This window comes from Canis lupus, chromosome 1, assembly GCF_011100685.1.
Source record: "Canis lupus familiaris isolate Mischka breed German Shepherd chromosome 1, alternate assembly UU_Cfam_GSD_1.0, whole genome shotgun sequence".
NCBI lineage: Eukaryota > Metazoa > Chordata > Mammalia > Carnivora > Canidae > Canis > Canis lupus.
In genome coordinates, this window is record NC_049222.1 from 71257925 (window position 1) to 71265526 (window position 7602).

The window sequence follows — 7602 nt, forward strand, 5'->3', positions numbered from 1 at the left end:
TTGCATTTCCTTCTTTCCCCAAGCAGCAGAAAGCAAAACAACCTGTGCTGTGGCTAGAAAATGAATATATACAGACACAAAGGACAGACTCACTGCCCGTAGCCCTCTGGCCATCAGTGTCTTCCCTTCATTCCCTGCTGGCTACAGCGCCAGTGGTGAAAGCAAGGACAGGCCATCACTGAGGCTTGGTTGGGACAGTATGACCCAAGAGAAAATGGGGACCTTTTCTACATTCCTTTAATCCCACGAGGAATAATGAAGAGAAGAAAGAGAAGCGGATGTGGAATGAGTTTTCTCTGTTAAAAGTGTGGCTCAGAGGAAGAAGACAGTAATGCAAAGTAGTTGAACTGGTATGTGCCAAATTATAAATCGTTTCTGAAAAATTACTGTGAGATATCACTACACAACTGTCAGACCAGAATGTGCTTTAGCAAGGGAGTCAGCCACCATCACTTGCATTTGGCAGAGACTGAAGGCAGGCAGCTGAGTGGGAAAGCTTTATAGTGGCAAGAAGGGAAGGTTTCAAGTGTAGATAGCACGTTGGCATCCTGGGCTGGTTACTGAGTTATCATGGGCTGGTTTCTTGGGTGGCTGATGCAGTCTGTGGGTCAGAGTACCATTTTTATATAGGCTTTGGCCTGGCCATTGCCCACATGTGTATTCAGTCCCCCAGTGATTATACCTAGAGAAATTGACCACGTCTTGCTCTCTCTCTCTCAATAAGCACCCCTCCCTTCCAAGGCTGAAATGAAGCAGCACATTCAGGAAACATGCCTCCATCTTTTTGGAGAACAGAGCCTATTCTGTCTACCATGCCCCCCACAAGCCTTCCTTAAACACTGCTTTTCTTATATTAATTCTCTGCTGAAAAATATGTGCATTAACTCAGGATTAAGTCTGACCCTCCTGCATCTCCCACTCATCCAATCTATTCCTCTCCACGCTTCCCTCAGGCAGGCATCCCTGCCTCCCCTGGCTCTCCCATACCTCCCTGTACTTCCCTGCCCTTTCCCCCATAGACCCTATTCATGGAATGCCTTCTGCTCTTTCCCAAATCCTGCCCGCAATTTAAGTTTCAATTTTAATCCATGAACCATCTCCCCACCACTCTGGTGTGTATGCTATGCATCGGAGACTCAGCTGCGGCAGCTGGTTAAAAGGCAGAGTCCAAAGTCCCCCTTAGATTCTGATTTATTAGGTCTAGGGCTGGTCAGGAAAATCACATTTGGACTGGTGGGGAACAATGGGAAAGGATTCTTTAATTAAAAAGTAAACATTTGGGGGCACATGAGTGGCTCAGTTGGTTAAGTGTCTTACTTCTTGATTTCAGCTCAGGTCATGATCTCCGGCTCCTGAGATGGAGCCCCGTGTCGGGCTCCTCATTCTCCCTCTCCCTCTGCCTCTTCCCCCGCCCCCCAGCTCCTGTGTGCTCATTCTCTCTCTCTCTCTAGAAAAAGAAAAAAGAACGTAAACAACATATGCATGAACAGAGAGGTGGAAAACCACACCCTTGTATATGTGTATGTGTGTGTGTGTGTATATATATATTACATATTAGGGAAAAATTGTGAAAGGCTTTCAAATGAACCAAAAAGATAGCTGGGCAACTTCAATGGAAAACTAGGTGTTGTCTGGCATGACTTCCAGATCTATTAGATTTTATGTCCAGTTTTCCAGATTATTTAATTTTATGTCTGCCCCTTTCATTGTTGTTGAGCTTTTTATTTTTTTATTTTTATTTTTATTTTTACAATCCTGAGGTCTTTTATTTCCTTTACAGTTATCATGCCATGAATTCATAGGGAATGGGTTCCAGCAGTTCAGGCTCCTTTCCATTGGTTCTCACAAAGTGTGCTTCTCTGGGTGGGGCAGGCTGGTGCTTCAGTTGGACCCAAGTACCTTTCTCTTTGGCTTCCTTCTTTTTCTGATCATTTTCCTTCACATGCTTCAGGAAGCTATCTCGGCTCTTTGAGTGTTTAATATGCTCAATGTGGACATTAATTCTCTTGGCAAGAATCTTGCCCTTAACTTGTTTGTTTACAACAATGCCAACAGCATGCTGAGTAACATTGTAGACCCTTCCAGTTTTGCCATGGTATCATTTGTGGGGCATTCCTTTTTGAACAGTGCCCATTCCCTTGATGTCCACAATATCACCTTTCTTATAGATTCGCATGTATGTGGCCAAAGGAACAACTCCATGTTATCTAAAAGGCCTAGAGAATATATAGCGGGTACCTCTCCTCTTTCCCTTTGTGTTGGTCATTTTGGTGAATTACTGGAAGATGGCGGTTCCGGCCGAAAGGCTGTTGTTGAGCTTTTTAAAGTTCTGTAAAGTGTGGATAACTTGTAGCACTGCAAACAATTTTGCACATGGTGGAGGTCCCACTGATTTGTGTCTCCCACTGTGGAAGGGGTCACTTTGACATCTACTAAGCAAATTCATCTTGGTATTCTTATTGCCCTAGGTATGTGTCTGTCCCTGGGGTTCTCCTTTGAACGAGTGCTAACACCTTACTGATTAACAACGTTAATTAATCAGTTAAATAAAAATCATTGGCATATGTCATTTGATATTCCTATGAGATCCATGGTTTGACCTTTGAAGAATTCTCTCACACCCACGCAGGCACATACACATACATATATATAGGCCCTACTCTGGCTCAGTTATCTTACCCTGAGCAAATGCTTTAGTTTCATGAAAGATAGAGGTCAGGGGCTGAAGACAGGCCAAGCCATGCACCTGGCACGTTATTAGGTGGCGTGCTTCTGAAGTGGTCATTCAAAATGCTGGCATCGTCACTTTGTAATTATTTATTCCTCCCAGCTGCCTTTGAGTAAGAATGAGTATGTAGCATCACACTTAGCTTTTCCATGCAGCTCTGGGAACCTTGCTTTGGAAATCCTGAAGTGCCACCCAAGGAAGAGTTGAGTAAAGGTCAGACCTTCTGACGGCCAACCGAGCACCAAATGCTGCTGGTTGCTCAGAGTGTAGTCACAACACATCTCGACTCTTTCTTCTGTAGGAAGCCGGGGAGGTTCTGCTTCAGGACCTCCTGGAACGCTCTCCACCTGGTTCTCATGCGGCTAGGCAGCTGGAGCCGCTTAGCCATTCAGAAGCCATTCAGAAGCCAGCAGCACCAGAGGAACCACATGCGCACCCACCTCTCCTTCCTTCCTTCCACAGAGAACACCCACCTCTCCTTCCTTCCTTCCCTTTCTGATCTTTGTTTTAAAACCATTAGGGAAAAGGTCCAGGTGCTTCCGCACCTTTTGCCTTTCAACCTTCCGTTGGACAAAGACTCTCTCACTGACTAAACTTTAGACTCCTCTGAACCCTTTTCTCAAAAAGGCTTCGTCCTTGGGCCCTGCCTTCAGCTTGCCTCATGATGCACCGAGTCCTGCTGAGTTGGGTTAGAAGGACCCCCACTGTACCTCCCATATCGGATCAAATTCCTCAGCCCTTCCCCTCTGTATCTGATCACTCCCAGTCCTCCTCTGGCAAGAATCTTAGATTAGGTTAGCAAGATAGAGCTTTATGTCTACTCTTAGTACTTTTTCATACACAGACCCTCTTGCTCTGCTCCTTGGTTGTAAATCCCAGCTGTCTTGGCTATCTTCAGAGTGGAGCCCAGTCTCTCTCCCATGGCCACAGTCAGGACACCTGTCGCCACAGTCTTGGCTAAGGTCTTCCTTCCCTTTTTAGAAGCGTCAGAATGAATTTTTTCTTTAACACCATTAGGGTGTGAGCTCAAAGGGATGAGTGAGCCTAGCCGTTCTGATCCCTCTGCCTGAGTTCGCCCAAGCTGACTTGGGCTGCTTTCTGCTTGCTGAGACCTGCCCCAATCAGGTAACCATCTCTTCACCTTCCAAGACATCCTGTTGGTGCACTCGCCCTTGGACACCTCTAGCCTGCAGCCCTAGAAGAGAATTGCCAATTCCCCTTCCACCCTTTTGAAAACCTCCCTCTGTGCAGATCCTTGTTTCAATCGCCAGAGTATCCTGGGTTTCAAGGCATTTTGCCCAGCCAGGTGCAGCACATCGTCTCTCTATGCACTTCTTCATGTGTGGAAAGGGTCTGAGGACTTTGTAACCCACCTCCCAGCACCCCTTGGGGATTCATCTGATTTTTCAGCAGGAGAATTCTACAGGCTTCGGACGTTTAAAAAAAAAAAAATCAGCCCAGCCTCATAGAACCCAGAACCCAAATAGAAGTCAACCCCCAAGCGGCTCAAGGACAAAAGGGGGCTAGGAAATTCGCCTAATCGGCTGACACAACAAACCATATTCCTAAAGGGGCAAAGACTGATTTCCTATGTTGGAAAGAATTTACGATCTCAGTTGCTTTTCCTTTCTTTTTTCTTTTTGCCAGCTTCCTCCTCCTCCTCATGCAATAAAGATCAATTTGTCTGGGAGCCACTTCTTTTTGATGAGAGACCGTTTCTGGGAGAGGTCTCGGGCTTCAAGGAGCACATACAAGTAAGTAGTAAAAAAAGAAAACACAACACACAACACACGGCGCAGCGCCACCCCAGGCCTCCTCTGACCGCAGCCGCCCCGCAGCCGCCCCGCAGCCGCCCCGCAGCCCAGCCTCGGCGTCCAGCCGTGTGGGCGGCCCTCTGAGCAGAGTGCAGCCAGGTCAGCCTAATTAGCCAGGCTAATGTCTGGTTTCCTGGGGAGAGTTTTTGTGAAGTAATTGCCTGCCTTGGGGTCAAAATGTAGTAATTATAGGTCTTTTTGTTACTAAATGAGATAAACAGCCTTTGAATTCTTGCAGCAAGTTAGCCAATCACAGGAGACTTCTCTTTGTGCCCCAGAACTGCAGAGGCTATTTTGACAGGTGATTTCAATACCATGTAGCTATTTATTTATTCTGGGCCTGGGACATAAACACAAACATCTTGGCCTCCAATTGCACACGTTAAGACTATCAGGACTCTGTCAGAACCAAATGTGGGGATTGCAGGGCAGAGGGTCTGCTTAAAACGCTGACGTTGGAGAATGAGGTCGGCAGATACTTTGAGCTAAAGGAGAAATTCCCTCACAATTTTAAAGTTAACAGAACAGCAGAATTATCCGTGTTAACCAGTTCCCTTTCTCCCAGTTGTTTGCTTATTTTCTCTGTAAAAGTCAACAACAGGACAGTCTGGGAAGACCATGGGAAGCTAATAAAGTAGGCAATGTCGTTTCCACCTCCAGAGGTAGACAATGGAGCATGGAGAAAGGAATTCATTCCAAGCTTGACATGAACATATTTTTTACCAGTCCTGGTTGGGGTGAACGGGACTCGCCCCACGAGTGGGAATAAAACTGGTGTGAAGATCAGGAAATAGGAAATGGGGAAATGATTTATAACTGAAATGAACATTGTTTCAAGGATCTTGTTGCCTCCTGGGCACCCCACACACCTGCAGGCACCTAGCTGGCTAACCCTGGCAACCCGAGGCCCACAGACCAGCAGCATCAATATCACTGGGGAGTTTGCTTGAAATGCAGGGTCCTAGGCCCCACTGCAGACCTCTTGAGTCATAGTCTGCAGTATATCATGATCCCCAGGGGATTCCTATGCTTATTCAAGATTAAGGAGTTTTAGTTTAAATTACCATGTGATAGGGTTTATTCCAGATGGGTATGGCTTGTTTTAGGAAAAACATTGAGAAAGTATGTCCTCCAAAGTATGGAGACATAAGGTGAGTAGTTAAGTACCAGAATGGTGGTCTACAACATTTTGGTCTCTTTAGAGGAAAAGTGACTTGTAGACTTTCTTTTTTTTTTTTTTTTTTTTTTAAGATTTTATTTATTCATGAGCGACTCAGCGAGAGAGGCAGAGACACAGGCAGAGGGAGAAGTAGGCTCTGTCCTTGATGTGGGACTCGATTCCAGGATCCCGGGGTCACTCCGGGGTTTTATTCCCACTACTATTTCTTGATCTTCACATCAGTTTTATTCCCACTCAGCCAAAGGCTGACACTCAACCACTGAGCCACCCAGGTGTCCAATTTATAGACTTTCCTAATGTCAAAACTCGGTTGCATGTGGGAGTTTCAGCCGATCCCTCCATTTCCTCCCTGCTTTACCTGGGAAATGAGAAGAATATAGTCTCCCTACCTCTCTGGGTCTATAGTTGCAGCTTGATACTATAAATGGATTACTGTTGGAGCCTGCGGCTGGTCCGTGTCTGTTCTCACTTTTCCCAGTATATCTTTTAGGCCCAGTCATGCATATGGAAGTCTGATAATTAACAAGATAGGTAAACTTTTGGGCATCAAAACAAACCTTAATGTTTAGAAGGAACTGACTGCTGGGGTAGGTCTAGAAGGAGGTTTGTGCAGTTTGTACTATTTCCAAATCCCACATCAAATGCACCAAATAGTGTATGGGAGCTCTGCAGAACTTGCCTATAGGATACTCTTGATATTTTTCTAGCACATAGGTGGATTTCAAAGACTCTGTCTTATGATGGTGTTAGTGAAGATAGGCAGCACCTCATGATGCAGAGCATGGATTTTTAAAAAAATATTTATTGGACCATGTCACTATATTGTATAGTTTTCTATACACTAAAAACAAAACCTTAACCAGCAGTCAGTAATCCCTAAGGAAAAGAATTAGAGTATACTACAATATTTCCATTATTTTAATTCCATTTGAGAACTTGGAAGCCAAAGTGCTTTCAAAGCATTCTGCAGATGAGTTACTCCAAAATCATCTCCTACTAAGAAAATTCTGAGGGCAGCCTGGGTGGCTTAACGGTTTAGCGCCGCTTCAGCCCAGTGAGGGATCCTGGAGACCCGGGATCGGGTCCCATGTCGGGCTCCCTGCACAGAGCCTGTTTCTCCCTCTGCCTGTGTCTCTGCCTCTCTCTCTCTCTCTCTCTCTCTGTCTCTCATGAATAAATAAATAAAATCTTTAAAAAAAGAAAGAAAGAAAATTCTGATTGATGACACATATTCTATTCCTGAAATCAGAATCTCTTTTCCAAATCATCCTATAGGAATTCCATTCTTAATACTGCACAAAATACATGAGTTCTCTATCCAAGACTGCCCAGCTATAAAGTAGAAGTATCACTAAATGGTGGCTGCTGGGAATATGCAAGCCACATACTAAGTAAGATAAACAATATCCTTCACTGAACAAGTATTTATTGAGTACATAATGTCTAAATACAGGCCTGGAGTAATTAGAATAGCAGTTAAAATTTTAGTGAATGCTATCAGGCAACCTTCTACACAGTTCTCACATACTATTTAATTTATTTATAAAATAATCCCATAGTTTGGTAGATTTGGAGGCTGAAGCCCAGAACACCCAAATAATTTGGCTGAGATCACACAATTAATAAGTGGTAGAGCTAAGATCTGAAACTAGGAAGTTGTCTCGTGAGTTGGTACTCTTAATCCCAATACGATCCACAGCTCTAAGAAGATAGATCCTACCGTTGCTTTCACGGCACTTATTATTTCACAGGGAAGATAGACGTCAAATGACTAATTGCAAGTCTGACGAATTTTAAGTCTGGTGAGTTTTATGCTATAGAAATGTATCAAAGGGGGGTCTGAAGTCTTTCAGAATAAGTCACAAATTTAAGTTGCAAGT

The 7602-nt window shown here is 44.5% G+C and overlaps 1 long non-coding RNA gene and 1 pseudogene across 1 annotated transcript in view; one reads left to right on the plus strand and one right to left on the minus strand.

Annotated features, from left to right (window-relative positions):
• LOC102151543 overlaps positions 1–4485 on the plus strand; it is a 28725-nt gene extending 24240 nt beyond the window's left edge. The window contains exon 3 of the long non-coding RNA XR_005353946.1: positions 4376–4485. This is a non-coding gene — a long non-coding RNA (uncharacterized LOC102151543). The remainder of the gene's footprint in view (positions 1–4375) is intronic.
• Positions 1783–2269, minus strand: LOC106559352 (annotated as a pseudogene).
• Positions 4486–7602: the final 3117 nt, after the last annotated feature.